Consider the following 18,875-nt stretch of genomic DNA (forward strand, 5'->3'; position numbering starts at 1 on the left):
GCCACCGGCCGACCCCGGTCCTACGGTTCCGCTGACCTACACCGACTCCTGCAGACGGCCACCACTGTCTGCCGACCTTGCTAAACGTGCCTGGGCTCCAACCCAGACACCAACAGTTTCACTCCTCTCACTTTCACTGTCTAACACAATCTACTGTCTTTTCCCGCCTCCAGGCCTGTGAACTCCTCGGTGGGCGGAGCCAACCACCTGGCTCCGCCCCACCTGGTGTGGACATCAGGCCCTGGAGGGTGGCAACAAGGGTTTCTGTTTGACTGGTGTCACCTACCCAGGGGCGGGGGTGTGTGTGTGATGTTAGTGTACTGTGACCCCTGGGGTCCAGGGCGTCACAAAATCATTAGAGACTTTAGTAAGAGCAGTTTCAGTAGAATGTAAGGAGCGGAAACCGGATTGTAGAGGGTCGAGGAGAGAATTATCTGACAGATAGCGGATTAAACGGGAGTGGACCAGACGTTAAAGGAGTTTGGAGATGAATGGGAGATTAGAGACAGGTCTGTAGTTAGCGGCACAGTTTTGGTCCAGGGATGGTTTTTTAAGTAATGGGTGTATGCTGGCATGTTTGAAAGAGGAGGGAAAGACACCAGAGGAGAGAGAGACATTGAATATTTTAGTTAGGTGAGTGGTGACAGGTGGGGTGACAGATTTAAGGAGATGTGAGGGAATAGGGTCACTGGTGCAGGTAGTAGGGCGAGAAGATGCGAGGAGCCTGGTGACTTCTTCTTCTGTGACCAGATCAAAGAGTGAAAGTGAGCTAGATGAAGTGTAGGAGGGCAGACAATGTGTGGTGTTATGAGGCTGGGAGGAAATTTCCTGGCGTATATGGTCAATTATTTCTTTAAAATAATTGGCCAGGTTATCTGCACTGAGGTTGGTGGTTGGGGCCAGAACTCTTGGTCCTAGGAGGGAATGGAAAGTATCAAAGAGTCGTTTAGGATTGTTGGCTAGAGAGGTGATGAGGGTGTTAAACTACGCTTGTTTGGAGAGGTGAAGGGCAGCATTGTATGTTTTGAGCATAAACTTATAGTGGATGAAATCTTCGGCTAGATTGGATTTTCTCCACAGACGTTCAGTGCACCTGGAACACCGCTGGAGAAAGCGTGTTTGCAACGTGTACCAGGGCTGCTGCCGTCTGCGCTGAGTTGCTCTGCGTGTAGCAGGTGCAGATTCATCTAGGGCGCTCTGTAGGGTTTCATTATAATGTTTTACAGCAGAGTCAGGACATGAGAGGGAGGATATTGGGGCCAGTGATAACTGCAACTTCTTCAGAAATTTCTGTTAATGGCATGTATATTCCTTTATGGGAGGTAAATAGGGGTGTCCTGAGTGGGTTGACAGCTCTTGACCAAGAATGAAAGAAGGTTGTGGTCAGAGAGAGGGAGAGGGGAGTTAGTGAAATCATGTACTGAGCAGAGACGGGAGAAGACCAGGTCCAGCATATTCCCACCTTCATGTGTAGGAGAGTTAGTTAGTTGTGAAAGGCCAAGAGAGGGGTTAGAGATAAAAGATGAGTGGCAGCTGGGGAGAGGGGATCATCAATAGGGATGTTAAAGTCCCCCATGACAAGAGTGGGGAGGTCACAGGCTAGGAAATGTGGAAGCCAGGTGGCGAAATGATCCAAGAACTGACTGGTTGGGCCTGGAGAGCGATACACAACTGCTACTTGCAGGGAGAAGGGTCTGTAAAGCCTGACAGTGTGGACCTCAAAAGAAGGGAAGATAAGTGAGGGAACAGGAGGGATGACCTGAAAAGTGCAGTTTGGGGAAAGCAACAGACCAACACCTCCACCTGATCTGTTGTCAAGTCTGGGGGTGTGTGAAAATTGTAGGCCACCATATGAGAGAGCAGCAGCTGCGGTGGTGTCTGACTGCTGAATCCAGGTCTCAGTAAGGGCCAGTAGGTTGAGGGAATTGGAAAGGAAGAAGTCATGGATGAAGGAGAGTTTGTTACATGCTGAGCGTGAGTTCCAAAGGGCACAGTTAAAATAGACAGAAGGTATGCAAGGATGCAAGGATTATTAATGAGATTTAGTGGGTTTCTGAGTATGCCAGGGAAGGAATTGATCTTACTATTATAAGAAGGTCCTGGATTAGGTGCAATATCTCCTGCTAAAAGGAGAAGAAGAAGAATTGAGAGAGTGAGCATATGGTTAAGAGATTTATGAGAGTGTCTATTTCGTTGCATGGTGGGAGTGGATGGATCTGGATGGTTTATAATTTTGAAAAGAGCATGAGAGCAGTACATAGGAGAGGAGAGGAGAGAATGGCTGATATAGATGCAATGTACTGGGTGTGTGAAAGAGCAGTAGAAATGAGGGATTGAAGCAGCTAGCATATAAATTGTACAAATACATAGGGTGGAAACGTTGAAATACACAAAAATTTGGAGCAAGTTTGTTTGTTAGTCTTACATGCCTTACCTGTGTCCTGCCCTGAATAACTGCAGTGCACTTATCAAAATCAGCACAAATGCCCCCTGCATAAATGCTTCCCCTTAGGCTACTTTCACACATCAGGTTTTTCCCATCAGGCACAATCCGGAAAAAAACGGTTAAAACGGATCCGGTACCGCATCCGTTTTATCCACATTGATTTGTATTGTCGCCGGATTGTGCCTGATGACCTTGCGTTGCATCCAGCTTTTTCCGGATGCGGCTTAATTAATGAATGCGGTGGCCGCATGGAACGTTTCATGCAACGTTTTTTGTCTCATAAAAAAAACGCACAGCGCCGGGTGCGGCGCTGGGCGGCATGGTGCATAATGAAAGTCTATGCACGCCGAATCCGGTGGCATGCATCAAATGCCAGAAGCATATACAGGATTCCGTTTTTACTTCTGAGCATGCCCAGAAGTGATTCTCTGAGAAAATCGGTGCGAGTGGAGTGTGATCAAACATCGCATTCCACTCGGACAAATTCTAGCCTGTGTGTCTGCACACATGAGCGATTATTTTCTCAGTCCTAATTGGACCGAGAAAACAATCGCAGCATGATGCGACTGTAATGCGAGACTCTTTCTCTCGCACCCATTGAAGTGAAAGGGGCGAGAAAAAAATCGCACTGCACTCGCGGTACACCGGTGTGCCGTGCGTGCAGAGCGAGAATCGCAATAGCCGACTCGGAGGAGAGAGGGAGAGAAATCCCACCTTCCCCTCCTCCGTGCCAGCCCGCCCCTCCGCAGCACTGACCCGCCCCTCCTGAGAGCCGGGCCGCCCCCCGCAGCTGAGGTCCGCTCACACGGTTGGACCTCAGATGCAGGCACACTAGCATGACACTCGGCTCCTGCTGTGCTGCCAGCGCGAGCCGAGTGTGATGTGAGCATCGCAGTAGTGTTCTGTGTGGCTCCAGCCTCTCTCTCTCACACTCACACTCACTGACTCACTCACTCACTCACTGACTCATTCACTCACTCTCACCCACTCACCGATCACCGGCGCGGCGCTGCACGGCTGTCACACTGCTGGCGGCTTCTCCTGATTTGAAAAAGCCGGCCGCCCATTATTCAATCTCGTATTCCCTGCTTTCCCCGCCCACCGGCGCCTATGAATGGTTGCAGTCAGACACGCCCCACGCTGAGTGACAGCTGTCTCACTGCAACCAATCACAACCGCCGGTGCGCCGGTCTATAACTTGCAGTAAAATAAATAAATAAATTAAAAAAAAACGACGTGCGGTCCCCCCCAATTTTGATACCAGCCAGGGTAAAGTCATATGGCTGAAGGCTGGTATTCTCAGGATGGGGAACTCTACGTTATGGGGAGCCCCCCAACCTAACAATATCAGCCAGCAGCCACCCGGAATTGCCGCATGCATTAGATGCAAACAGTCCCGGGACTCTACCCGGCTCATCCCGAATTGCCCTGGTGCGGTGGCAATCGGGGTAATAAGGGGTTAATCATGGCAGGCGTCTATGAGACACCCCCAATGATTAACCTGTAAGTGAAAGTAAATAAACACATACACCCAAAAAAATACTTTATTTGGAATAAAGGACAAAAAAACACCCTCTTTCATCATTTTATTAAAATCCCCAAATACCCCTCCAGGTCCGACGTAATCCACGAGGTCCCGCGACGATTTCAGCTCTGTTACATGAAGCTGTCAGGACACCGCAGCTCTCTATCAGCTCCACGCAGCAACTGAGGGAGTCGCGCTGTCAGCGGGGACATCACTGATGTAGTGTCGGGGTGTGCGGTGAGGATGATGCGTGTGGAAGTGCCGGGGTGTGCGGTGATGGTGCGTGCGGGAGTGCCGGGATGTGTGCAGGGATGATGCATGCGGGAGTGCCGAGGTGTGTGCTGGGATGATGCGTGCGGGAGTGCCGGGGTGTGTGCGGTGATGATGCGTGCGGGAGTGACGGGGTGTGTGCAGTGATGATGGGTGCGGGAGTGCCGTGTGTGTGCGGTGATGGTGCGTGCGGGATTGCCGGGATGTGTGCAGGGATGATGCATGCAGCAATGCCGGGGTGTGTGCAGGGATGATGGGTGCGAAAGTGCCAGGGTGTGTGCGGTGATGATGCGTGCAGGAGTGCCGGGTGTGCGGGGATGATGCGTGCGGGAGTGGCGGGGTGTGTGCGGTGATGGTGCGTGCGGAAGTGCCGGGGTGTGTGCGGTGATGGTGCGTGCGGGAGTGCCGGGGTGTGTGCGGTGATGGTGCGTGCGGGAGTGCCGGGATGCGTGCGGTGATGGTGTGTGCGGGAGTGCCGGGGTGTGTGCGGGGATGGTGCGTGCGGGAGTGCCGGGATGCGTGCGGTGATAGTGTGTGCGGGAGTGCCGGGGTGTGTGCGAGGATGGTGCGTGCGGGAGTGCCGGGATGTGTGCGGTGATAGTCTGTGCGGGAGTGCCGGGGTGTGTGCGGGGATGGTGCGTGCGGGAGTGCCGGGATGGTGCTTGCGGGAGTGCAGGGATGGTGCTTGCGGGAGTGCCGGGATGTGTGCGGGGATGACGGGTTCTCTCCCTCTCTCTCAGCTTTAAAAAAAAAAAAAAAAAAACATACAAAAAAAAACGGATCCGTTTTTCACCAGATCTGTCGCATCAGTTTTTACACACTCTGACATGGATCCATTGCATCAGGCACAAACCGGATTGTGCCTGATTGCAAAAAACTGATGTGGGAAATTAGCCTTAGCTAGGTTTACTTATATAGGAAAGTTTGTGCTTAGATGTGAGTCAATTTAGCTCGTTAATCAAAAGAGGTAATGACTTGTAATAACAACAAACAGGCTTGCATGCTAACAGGATCATAAAACTCATGAGCAAGTGAGATACATTTTCTACATCTAAGAACAAGCTCAGTTAGAACTAATGATCATATATACCATTGCATTGCTAGAAGCAGAAAGCGGAGTTAGAATTCAGCACAGCACATCCTATTGTAATGTGCCCATCTTTGTCCTCCATCTTGAAATAATATGCCCATGCTTGTCCCCATCCTGTAGTAATGTGCCCATCCTTGTCCACATCCTGTAATAATATCCCCATCCAATAGTAAGGTACCCATCCTATAGTAATGTCCCATCATAAAGTAATGTGCCCACCTTGTCCCCATCCTATAGTAATGTCCCCAGCCTTGTCCCCATCCTATAATAATGTGCTCACCTTGTCCCCATCCTATAATAATGTGCTCACCTTGTCCCCATCCTATAGTAATGTCCCCATCCTATAGTAATGTGCCCACCTTGTCCCTATCCTATAGTAATGTGCCCATCCTGTAGTATTGTGTCCCATCACTGTCTCCTTTTACTAATCTGCCCATGCAGGTCCTCTTCTTGTAGTAATGTGCCCTTTCCTGGTCCTCTGCTTGTAGTTATGTCACCCCAGGCGTTTTGCGTTTTTCCGTTTTTGTTTTTTTCCTCTCTTTCTTCCGAGAGCCGTAACTTTTTTATTTTTCCATCAATCTTGCCATATGACAGCTTGTTTTTTGTGGGACAAGTTATAGTTTTAAATTAAACAATAAGTTTTACCATATAGTGTACTGGAAAACAGCAAAAAAATTTCAAGTGTGGAAAAACTGCAAAAAAAGTGTGATCGCACAATAGTCTTTGGGACATTTTATTCACCATGTTTACTATATGGTAAAACTGATGTGTTGCTGTGATGCCTCAGGTCGGTGCGAGTTTGGACATACCAAACATGTATAGGTTTACTTGTCTGTGTTAAAAAAATTCACAAGCTTGTCAAAAAGAAGTGTCGTACGTTTTGCGACATTTTCCAAAATCCGTAGCATTCTCATTTTTCTGGATCTATAGTTCAGTGATGGCTTATTTTTTGCGTCTGAGGCGCACTTCCGATGGGGGCGGGGTAAGTCATCATAATGGTTGCCTGCATATACATCTCGCTGCCAGGTTTTGGCAGCAAAATATAACAGGTTAATAGTCGCGGGTGGAAGCGATTCTGTCGTGGGCGGGGAGGACGCCACTGCTGCTGCGCTCTCGCTAACGCTCGGGTCCAGCGCTGCTGCGGCTGCTGCTCGGTGGCTCGAGCGGTGGGCCGGATCCGGGGACTCGAGCGGCGCTCCTCGCCCGTGAGTGAAAGGGGTGGATGATTTGGGGGATTTAGTCCGTGATGCCACCCACGGGTCGTGGTGAAGATGGGCACCACCGCTGCTGGTGACGGGGATCCCGGAAGCGATGGTAGGGAGCAGCTGGGATGTTGTTTTCCCCCTCCGTGGGTAGGGGTCGGTGGTCCCGGGGCCCGATGATGTGACGGGGAGGCAGGGTTTGCGAGGTGCAGGGTTGCAGGGACAGCGCGGCGCGGTGCCGGATGGTACAGGTGTACTCACTCAGCAAGAAAGGTACAAAGTCCTCGGTAAACCAAACGGCTAGATGGACGGGTCCCGCAGCCGGCTGCAGTGTCTCTCCCCGGACAGGTGATGGCGGCTGTCTTTCCCTGCACCTTGATGTACTCCTACTGTGGATCCCCAACGGTAGTCCGCTCCCCGGTGTATGGGTACCGGAGGAGCCTGTTTGCCCGCAGGCGCTGGCCCTTGGGTCTCTAGCCTTAGGCGGTAGCTGTATACCTTCACGGTGTGGGTGGTTGCCTTCAATCGGGACTTTTGCTGTTATGAAACCCCTGGGGTTCCAGTCACATTCGGATCTGACTATTGTCGGCGGCTCCAAGCCTGGTCCGATGGCCCTGCCTGTGTGTGCTGGCTTCACTTCGCTCCCCGGTCGGTACTGGCGAGCCGGCGCCCGTCCCCGGTCCTACGGTTCCGCGTTGCTCCACCACTCCTGCAGACGGCCACCAACGTCTGCCAACCTTGCTGTCAGTGCTTGGGCCACAAACCCAGACACCCAGTGTTTACTCCTCTCACTTCCACCTCCTGGACTAAACTGTCACTTTTCCCGCCTCCAGGCCTGTGAACTCCTCGGTGGGTGGGGCCAACCACTTGGCTCCGCCCCACCTGGTGTGGACATCAGACACTGGAGGGAGGCAACAAGGGTTTTGTGTTTGGCTGGTGTCCCTGTCTGATGGGGGTGGGGTGTTTGTGTGTTATCTGTGATGACCTGGCTAGGCCAGGGCGAAACAATTCCACTCATGACTAACAGGCACTCATGTCAGCTGTTGAAATCAGCTGATATGTGTGCGGATCGCCGCGGCCCACCTACGGTAGGGGGCAAGGATTAACCTCACATGATCCATGACGTACCCAGTACATCATGGGTCACTAAGGGGTTAATGTGCCATTCTTTACATACACACACACACACACAAACACACACAAAAACAAAAACCATTCTTCTCACCTGTGCCCCATTCCGCCGGCTGCCTCATCTCTGCTTCTTGCTGTCTGCAGGCCCGTGCCCCCGTTGACTATTGCGGCAGGTGCAGGGGCAGTATCCACTGGCAGCGCTTTATGTCAGATGAGTGTTTTGCCGGAGCTGCGCGCGCAGAGTCAAGCTCTCTGTGCACAACGTTTCCAACGCAGCCGTAGCCGTCCACGAATTAGAGCTAAGCAGCTGAGGTCAGGCAGTTTCCATTGGAGGAATAGTTGTACACAGAGCACTGGACTCTGAGAGCGCAGCGCCGGCAAACCATTCATCTGACTTAAAGGGCAGACAGTTGGCTACGGGTGGCCCCTGCCGCAATAGTCAACAGGGACACGGGCCTGGGGGCCGCACGAATCAGCCCGAGGGACCACATGCGGCCCGTGTTTGAGACCTCTAATCTAAATCGTTTAAAATTACTCCTGGTCTCTCTATCTCTCTTTGTCGGTCGGTCTCTCCCTCTCACCCCCTCTCTCATACCGATCACCGCCGCGGCACTGCACAGCTGTCAAACTACTCTGGTGGCTTTTCCTGTTTTTGAAAATGCCGGCCGCTCGTTATTCTATCTCGTATTCACTGCTTCCCCTGTCCATCGGCACCTATAATTGGTTGCAGTCAGACACGCCCCCACGCTGAGTGACAGCTGTCTCACTGCAACCAATCACAGCCGCTGGTGGGCGGTTCTGTATCAATAAATAAATAAATAATTTAAAAAAAATGGCATGCGGTCCCCCCAATTTTGATACCAGCCAAGATAAAGTCACACAGCTGAAGGCTGGTATTTTCAGAATGGGGAATCCCACCTTATAGGGAGCCCCCCAGCCTAACAATATCAGCCAGCAGCCTCCCGGAATTGCCGCATCCATTAGATGCGACAGTCCCGGGACTCTACCCAGCTCATCCCGAATTGCCCTGGTGCGGTGGCAATCAGGGTAATAAGGAGTTAATGGCAGCCCATAGCTGCCACTAAGTCCCAGGTTAATCATGGCAGGCGTCTTTGAGACACCCTCCATGATTAATCTGTAGGGAAAGTAAATAAACACATACACCCGAAAAAATCCTTTATTTGGAATAAAAGACAAAAAAAAACACCCTCTTTCACCACTTTATTAAAATCCCTAAATACCCCTTCAGGTCCAGCGTAATCCTCATCAGGTACCGCGACACATCCAGCTCTGCTATATAAAGCTGACAGGAGCGGCCGCAGAACACCGCCGCTCCTATGAGCTCTATGGAGCAACTGAAGTGAGTCGCGCTGTCAGTGGGGACGTCACTGAGGTAGTGCCGGTGTGTGTGTGGTGATGATGTGGGCTGTAGTGCCTGCGTGTGTGCGGTGATGATGGGGGCTATAGTGCCTGCGTGTGTGCGGTGATGATGGGGGCGGTAGTGCCAGTGTGTGCGGGGATGATGGAGGCGGTAGTGCTGGTGTGTGTGGTGATGATGGGGGCGGTAGTGCCAATGTGTGTGCGGTGTTGATGGGGGCGGTAGTGCCTGCGTGTGTGCGGTGATGATGGGGCGGTAATGCTGGTGTGTGCGGTGATGATGGGGGCGGTAGTGCCGGTGTGTGTGCGGTGATGATGAGGGCGGTAGTGCCTGCGTGTGTGCAGTGATAATGGAGGCCGTAGTGCCGGTGTGTGCGGTGATGATTGGTGCAGTAGTGCCTGGGTGTGTGCGGTGGTGATGGGGGCGGTAGTGCTGGTGTGTGCGGTGATGATGGGGGCGGTAGTGCTGGTGTGTGCGGTGATGATGGGGGCGGTAGTGCCGGTGTGTGTGTGGTGATGATGAGGGCGGTAGTGCCTGCATGTGTGCAGTGATAATGGGGGCCATAGTGCCGGTGTGTGCGGTGATGATAGGTGCAGTAGTGCCTGGGTGTGTGCGGTGGTGATGGGGGCGGTAGTGCTGGTGTGTGCGGTGATGATGGGGGCGGTAGTGCCAGTGTGTGCAGTGATGATGATGGGGGTGGTAGTGCCGGTGTGTGTGGTGATGATGGGGGCGGTAGTGCCTGCATGTGCGCTGATGATGGGACGGTAGTGCCGCTGACGGATTCCTGCAAAATAATGCATCCGTTAGGTCCGTTATCAACATAAAAATTGACGGATGTGCCTTTTCGACAGAGCGACCTGAGCAAGGACCTGGCGGATGAGACACAATGCAAGTGTGAAAGCACCCTTATAACTGCACCCCTGAAAGTATTCAACACCACATCCAATAAGTTTGTTAACCCTTCAGGTGCTTCACAGCACCTAAAACGATGTGCAATGAAAAAAAACCCAAAATTATCATTTTACCTAAAAATGTTGCTCTAGCCCCAATTTATTCACTTTTAGAAGAAATAACACAACTAAATGGAACCCAAAATTTGTTACCCAATTTCTTCTGAGCGCGCTGATACCCCACATGTGGTCAGAAACCTCTGTTTGGACAAATGGGAGGGCTCGGAACAGAACGAGCAATATTTGAATTTTGGAAAGTAAATTTGGCTGAAATAGATTGCGAGCACCATGTTGCATTTGCAGGTCCGCTAAGGTACCTAAACAGCAGAAACCTCCCACAAGGGACTGCATTTTGGAAATTAGACCACTCAAGGATTTTATCTAGGGGTATAGTGAGCATTTTGAACCCAAAGGTACTTCACAGAATTTGATAACATTAGGCCATCATATTGAAAATTTTCAATTTTTTCACAAAAATGTTGCTTTAGCACCAAATTTCTCATTTTTTTTTAGATGTAACGTTTTTTTATCCATTTTCTTATGAGCACGGTGATTCCCCACATGCAGTCAGAAACTTCTGTTTGGACAAATAGGAGGGCTCAGAACAGAAGAAGTATAATTTGAATTTTGGAAAAGTTGAAATAAATGTCGGCACCATGTCACATTTGTAAGGCCCTTAGGGTACTTATACAGCAGAAACTCCTACAAATGACCTGATTTTGGAAACTAGACTCCTGAAATATTTTATTTAGGGGTATAGTGAGCATTTTAAATTCACAGGTACTTCACAAAAATGTTCATGTAGCACCAAATTTCTCACTTTTAGGCTGTGTGTCCACGATCCGGCGACATGTTGTCTAGTACAAAGCGTCAGCCTTCCTGTGGAGATGTGAGTGTTGTCCACGGGAGAACACAGCTGCCCAAGCTCACGATCCAGGTTCAGGCTGCTTCGAACTTAGGCTCAATTCTCCCCGCGGAGAACAGTGTCATCTCCACAGCATAAATTGATATGCTGAGTAGAGATGAGCCAGCCTCTAAAGGCTCGAGTTCGGTTCGGTTTGTCAAACGGATGCCCCGTTAGAGTTTGGTTCGGCGAACCGTTCGACGAACCTCTCGAACCCCATTGAAAACAATGGGAGGCAAACACAAACACATAAAAACACATAGAAAACACCTTCAAAGGTGTTCAAAAGGTGACAAACAACTCCCAAGACACCACAAACACATGGGAAAGCGACAAAGACATATACTCATGCGAAAACAAAACAGCTGGACGAGGAAAAAGAGGAGTAGACACAGATATAGGCATGTCATGCCCTTCTAAAATCATGTAAAACACAGCAAGGGGACTCCAAGCAGAGTCTCCCTTTTTTCCAAAAATTGGGCCCCACAGACACAACTTCAGTGGCATCACTTGTGCCCCAGTTGCAAACTTGACAGGTAGATTTGCATCAAGCACAGTCAAAAATACGCCAGCCTTAACAGTCCCCAGGATGACACCGGGGTAGGTAGCAAATTTCTTGCTGATCCATGACTTGCTCATCTTGGCTCATTTTAAAAAACACTGCAAGGGAACTCCAAGCAGAGTGTCCCTTTTTTCCAAAAATTGGGCCCCACAGACACCACTTCAGTGGCATCAGTTGTCCACCAGTTGCACACTTGACAGGTTGATTTGCATCAAGCACATTCCAAAATATGCCAGCCTTTACTCTCCCGAGGATGACACACGGGTAGTAAAGTCCTTGCGGATCCATGACTTGTTCATCTTGATGAACGTTAGTCTGTCCACATTGTCACGGGACAGACGCGTGTGCTTATCTGTCAGAACACACCCAGCAGCACTGAAGACACGTTCAGAGACAACGCTGGCTGCGGGACACGACAAGATCTCCAAGGCGTAAGTGGCGAGCTCAGGCCATTTTTCAAGATTTTAAGCCCAAAATGAGCAAGGCTCCAGTTGCAAAGTCATGGCATCAATGTTAATTTGGAGATACTGCTGTATCATCCTCTCCAGCCGTTGACTATGTGTCAGACTTCTTGTCTCTTGTGGCCTTGCATTGGATGGTCTAAAAAAATTATGAAACGACTCCATAAAATTGCTGTTACCAGCACCAGATACGGTGTTGCTGGTACGGTTTGACTGATAATGACGAGACAGTCCCATGCTTGCCAAGTTACAACTGGGAGATTCACTCCGTGCACCACTGGTGTTTGGTGGAAAAGCCGAGCTAAGATTGAGTAACAGCTTCTGCTGATACTCCTGCATACGTGCTTCCCTTTCTATGGCTGGAATTATTTAGCCAAGTTTGGACTTGTACCGGGAATCTAATAGTGTGGCAACCCAGTAGTCATAATCACTTTTAATTCGGACAATCCGAGGGTCATGTTGTAGGTAGTGCAGCCAGAAGGCGCTCATGTGTCTTGCGCATCCATGTGGACCAAGTCCTCGCTGTGTTTGTGGCGGCGAGGTGAGAACCGTGCTTTCTTCCTCTGACATCTCCCCCCAACCTCGTTCAACCGAAATTTGACCAAGGTCTCCCTCATCTGCTGAGTCTTCCATGGCCATCAAGAGTTTGTCCTCCATTTCTTCCTGGTCTCCTGCACCTTCCTTAACATTTTGGCTGCTACCTTGCGCCCTTTTTAATCCCTTTCCCCCACCGTCCCATGCCTGCCGCCTTGGTGATGCTGAACGTCTGGACCTTGTAGATGTTGGTATCCCTTGTGCATATGAATCCTCCTGTACTTCCTCTTGTCCCAGCCCCTGACTCCGAATAGTGTTTAGCGTGTGCTCCAGCATGTAAATGACTGGAATTGTCATGCTGATAATGGCATTGTCAGCGCTAAACATATTCGTCGCCATGTCGAAACTCTGCAGAAGGGTGCATAGGTCCTTGATCTGAGACCACTCCAGCAGCGTGATCTGCCCCACCTCTGCATCTCGTTGGCCCGAGCTATATGTCATAACGTATTGCACCAGGGCTCGGCGGTGCTGCCACAGTCGCTGTAACATGTGGAGAGTCGAATTCCAGCGTGTCGCCACATCACATTTCAGGCGGTGAACCGGCAAGCCGAAAGACTTCTGTAGCGATGCAAGTCAGTCAGCTGCGCCGGTTGAACGGCGGAAGTGAGCAGAGAGTGACTGTCCCCTGTGCAGAAGCCTATCTAGGCCGGGATAGTGGGTTAAAAATTGCTGGACAACAAGATTCAACACGTGAGCCATGCAAGGCCTGTGTGTCACCTTGCCCCAGCGAAGGGCCACACCCAGGTTTACAGCATTGTCGCACACGGCCTTCCGAGGCTGCAGGTTGAGTGGATACAACCATTTACGAAACTCGGACCGCAGAGCTGACCACAACTCCTCAGATGTGTGACTCTTATTTCCCAGACATTTCAATGTAAAGACCGCCTGATGCCATTGAGCTCTGCTGCCAGCATAGTAAGGAGGTGTGCAGGATTCCTTGTGCGCAGTTACAACGCGGGTGGCCTGACCAGGCAGGCTTGGGGCGCAGGTGGAGGACCCAGACGAGGTTGAGGAGGCAGGAGCAGTGGAGGAACTTCTACATAAAGAGGATTGACGCACAAGTCGTGGGGACGGCAAGACTTGTTCAGCAGACCCTTCTCCATCTCTCGCCATAGTTACCCTGTGCCCAGTCAGCGACATGTAACGCCCCTGTCCATGCTTACTGGTCCAAGTATCGATGGTGAAATGCACCCCGTCACACACAGAGTTTCTCAAGGAAGCGATGATGTTGTGTGCAACATGCTGGTGTAGCGCAGGCACACCTTTCTTGGAAAAGTAGTGTCGACTGGGCATCTGGTACTGGGGCACTGCGACTGACATAAGGTCTCGAAAATCCTCTGTGTCCACCAGGCGGAAAGGCAGCATTTCGGTAGCCAAGAGCTTACAGAGGGTGAAAGTCAACCTCTTAGCTTTGTCATGGCTCGAAGGAAATGGCCTTTTATTTGTCCACATCTGAGGGACCGAGATCTGCCTGCTGTGTGGAGACGGTGTTGAGCAGGGTGTCCCTGGAAAACTGCACGTCTGTGAGGAAAGTGCAGGCGGAGAAATGATGTTGCCTTAATCCAAAGTTGGTGCTCTTGATGTCTGAGAGAGCTCTACACTAGCACTTGTTTCCCCTTCCAAAACAACTGACGACCTGCCAAGCAAACTGCCTGTTGCGGTTAAAGAGGTGGAAGGTGTGCATGGAAAAACATGTGTGACAGCTGTCCCCACAGTCACAGAGGAAGAAGAGCACACAGATGCACTTGAAGGGGCAGACAGTGGTTGGCCCGCTCCAATAGGCCGCATTGTAGCACAGTTAACTTCCCACTAGGACTTATGCTTGTTATTCATGTGACGATTCATGGAAGAAGTTGTTAAACTAGTGAGCTTTTGGCCTCTACTTATAGATTGGCGACAAATCTTACATATCACATGATTTGGGAGATCCTTTGCGAGGTCAAAAAAGGACCAGGCTAGGCAAGGCTTAGAGCCCATGCGACCTGCAGAGCCACCCAGACTTGTGCTCAGAGGCAGAGTTGTGGTTGAGGATGCAGTTGTTGACGTGCTTCCAGTACTCCGACTCTGTCCAGGAAGGCGCAAGGTAACTTCGTCGTCAGTCGCATCCTCCTCCCCGCCTCTGCTGACCTCCTCGAGTACGTGACTGTGGGTTGACAGTAAGTGGGATCTAGACCTTCATCATCAAGCGATGTGTTTGCACTCCCCTCGCCCTCAGACCTAACCTCTTACTGCCCTGACTGAATAGTTAAGTTGTCATCCCAATCAGGTTCTGCGTCTCATCATCATCAGTATGTTCCTCATTGTGTCCACCAACAGGTGTTACAGTTTGGGAATGAGGGTCTACATTATGCTCAGAAACTTGGTCATCATAGCCTGAATCAGACTCACAAAGCTTCTGGGCATCACTGCAGACCATTTCCTGGTCTGTACTCACTGTAGCTTGGGAGCAGACCTCTGATTCCCAGGGTATAGTGTGACTGAACAGCTCTGCAGACTCAGCTATCTCTGTTACACCATACTCTGTATGGTGGGTGGAGACTTGAGAGCTGGGAGAAAGCAAGTGCGATTGGGGTGACAACTCAGAGGACTGTTGTTTTCTGGATGTTGAAGTTGAGGTGGAGGACAGGCCACTTATTGGAGCACTTGCGATCCATTCAAGCATGTTCTGTTTTGGTGCATCATCTACCTTTGTTAGAGTTGTTCGGTTCCGTAAAAAAGGCAGCACATCAGATTGGCCACGGAAAGTAGTAGACATCTTACTTTTGCTGGAAGATTGCATTTCTTCAGCAGATGTTAATGTAGCTTTCCCACCTATCCCACGGACACAAACTTTTTTTCCTTTTCCAACATGCCTGTTCCCCTTTCCCCCAGCATCTGGCAAAAATCCACTGTGCAGTGTGTGTTTCTGTGATTTGCTGATAGCCTGGCCCGCCCCACTGTACGTGCGGTTAGGGGGAAAAAAAAAATGTCGATCGGCATTCTCTCAGCACTCAGCTCAGCAGCAGCACTGATCTAAACCCCGTCCCCACCGCACACTATACGCTGAATTTTGATAATAGCGTGATTCACACAGTGACTCACACTATTACAGTGAAAAGCCAGCTAGTAACTAGCTTGGCTTTTTGGTGCTCGAACCGTTCTCGAACGTAACTCGAACTGTCGAGCTTTAAGCAAAAAGCTCAAGTTCATTGCGCCTCGCGAACATGAAATTGGCGAACCTCGAACATCGAACATCGCTCAACTCTAATGCTGAGGCTCAGGTAGCCTTGCCAAAGGTCAGTTCATCCTGCGGAGAATAGATGCATAGTGGGCAGGAGAGTTCTAAAAATCCTTCCACTGCGCTTGTGTAGCACTCACGGGGTAAGGGTTAAATTACTCGTCACTGGGCCTGGTGATGTCGGCTCTGGGGATGTCACGGGTGGTCCTACCCGGCTTCATGGCCCCGAGGTGTAAAATAAAAGGGGAGGATAGTGATGGAATGGAATTTGATGTTTGTCTTGTGACGCCACTTGTATGTGGACAGGGATTAGCCGCCGCTTCGGGTGATGTCCTCCGGGACTGATGGTGTCGCAGCAAGGGTGGTTCTGCTCCCCATAGGTGGAGCGGGCCCCGGGGAGGTGATAGGGCAGACAGTGGCCGCCGGTGCCAAAGCGCGGGACGACGGCACCGGCAATAAAGGAGTGACACAGTAATTGCGTTTCCAGGTCTGCAATACCCTGTGCCAACTGAAGCCTCAGGGGCACCACACTTATACTGCACAACGCAGCGTTATGGACACAGCGAAAACACTTTGCATCCAAAACAGTGCAAATCATGATTGTGGGCACACAGCCTAAGGCGGGCTTTGCACATTACGACATCGCATGCTGATGCTGCGATGTCGAGTGCGATAGTCCCCGCCCCCGTCGTACGTGTGATATCTTGTGATAGCTACCGTAGCGAACATTATCGCTACGGCAGCTTCACATGCACTCACCTGTCCTGCGACGTCGCTCTGGCCGGTGACCCGCCTGCTTCCTAAGGGGGCGGGTCGTGCGGCGTCACAGCGACATCACACGGCAGGCGGCCAATAGCAACGGAGGGGCGGAGATGAGCAGGATGTAAACATCCCGCCCACCTCCTTCCTTCTCATAGTAGCCGGGACGCAGGTAAGGTGATGTTCCTCGCTCCTGCGGCTTTACACACAGCGATGTGTGCTGCCGCAGGAACGAGGAACAACAACGTACCTGTCGCTGCACCGGCATTATGGAAATGTTGGAGACTACACCGATGATACGATAACGACGCTTTTGCGCTCGTTCATCGTATCAAAAAGGTTTTACACACTACGACATTGTAAGTGACGCCGGATGTGCGTCACTTTCGATTTGACCCCACCGACATTGCACCTGCGATGTCATAGTGTGCAAAGCCGGCCTAAAAAGCTAGGAGAGATGGATGTCAAAGAAATATATAATGTCCGACCCACCTGCATATTCTAAGCTTGTATTTGGCAAAAAATAGATAAATAATTTGAAAATACAACGTTGGGTCCACCCCATTTTTGATAACCAGTGGGTTAAGCAGACAGCTTTACCTTGGCTGGTAATCCAAATGGACGTCACCCCACACTGTTTTTTTAATTATTTATAAATAAATAATTTTTAATAAAATGTGCAGTCCCCCCTAAAATGAATTACCAGCCAAGGTGGGACAGCTGGAACAAGGGTACACCTGGGGTCTGGTATTCTCAGGGTTGGAAGAGCAATGGTTATTTGGCCCTTCCCAACCTAAAAATAGCAGGCCGCAGCCGCCCCAGAAGTGGAGCATCCATTAGATGCGAGAACCCTGGCGATTCGCCCCGGCTTATCCCGTTGCCCTGCTGCGGTGGTAAATGGGGTATTAAATGGGGTTAATACCCGCTATAATGTCACCTGGCATGAAGCCCTGATGTCACTGCATCTATCAGATACCCGACATCAATAACCCAGTCAGTAGTAAAAAAAAATAAACGAAAAACTAAAAATGTATTTGAATAAACACTCCCCAACACATTTTCTCTTTCACCAATTTATTGAAAAGAAAAAAAAAATTCAGTCCGCTGTAATCCATTTTGGAGATCCCACGATGACTCTGTTTTCTAGGACATGGGGGGCACGCTCAGGGAACGTATCCCTCATTTTTTAGAAGTGCAAACCCTCCATGTGAGGAGTGTGGGTGCCGTGATCTGAGAGAGAATACTGCACTCACAGTGCCCTGGTCCAATCGAGGGCAGAGTGACCTGCAGTAACCTCATTCCAGAATATGGGGGGCATGCTCAGAGAATATATCCTCCATTTTCTGGAAGTGCAGGCACTCTATTTGAGGAAAGTGGGTGCAGTGACCTGAGAATGCTGCACCCACTCTCCCAGGGTCCACAGCACGGTAGTATGCACTTTGGGCTGCAGTAAGCTCAGCATCACTGAACGCAAGAAGCCGGTTGACAGCCACTCTCCGCGCATGCAGCCGCCATCTTTTGAGAAGGAGGAGGAGGGATCACAGGGTATCGATGCTGAAACAGGTATTGGGGACACCGGGGAACACCTGGGTGATTATAGGGGGTGACCTGCGTGGATCTGGGGATGACTTTTCTGTCACAGCTGACATGTCACATGCGACAGAAATGAGAGGAGGAAGATGAAAGTGGCTGGTGCTCCACTAGTGCGGCCACCATCTTGGAAAATCGAGAGGGGTTGGGAGTCGGAGGAGCACTTTGGTGACAACGGGAGACCGGAGGGGACTGGGGAGGAGATTTATCTCCCATCTGACATGTTTTGATCATTTTTTTTACCAGCGCCACCATTTACTGTAACGTGACCATCTTTATATGATGTATAACAGTGATCATGTGACTGGGGACTGGAAAAAACTGCCATAATCATGATTTCCAGGATGTCAGCTACCACTGGTAGCCGAAAACCTAAAATCATGTTAGGCTTATTTTCAGAGTAGGTTATTTTTTCACTTTATTTTTATCTGTACACCTGTTTTTTTTTGAAGAAGAAGTTGTCTTCCAGAAACTGGCAGTAGGTCTGGGAGTTAAGCTTCACTCCATCCTCAACCTGAAAAGATCCCACAAGTTCATCTTTAATGATATCAGCTCATACCATTACCCCACCTCCACCTTGCTGGCGTCTGAGTCGGAGTGGAGCTCTCTGCCCTTTACTGATCCAGCCTCTGGCCCATCCATCTGGCCCATCAAGAGTCACTCTCATTTCTTCAGTCCATAAAACCTTTGAAAAATCAGTCTTAAGATATTTCTTGGCCTAGTCTTGACGTTTTATCTTTTGTTTCTTGTTCAAAGGTGGTAGTTTTTCAGCCTTCCTTACCTTTGCCATGTATGT

Source organism: Anomaloglossus baeobatrachus, chromosome 1 (assembly GCF_048569485.1).
Source record: "Anomaloglossus baeobatrachus isolate aAnoBae1 chromosome 1, aAnoBae1.hap1, whole genome shotgun sequence".
Classification (NCBI taxonomy): domain Eukaryota; kingdom Metazoa; phylum Chordata; class Amphibia; order Anura; family Aromobatidae; genus Anomaloglossus; species Anomaloglossus baeobatrachus.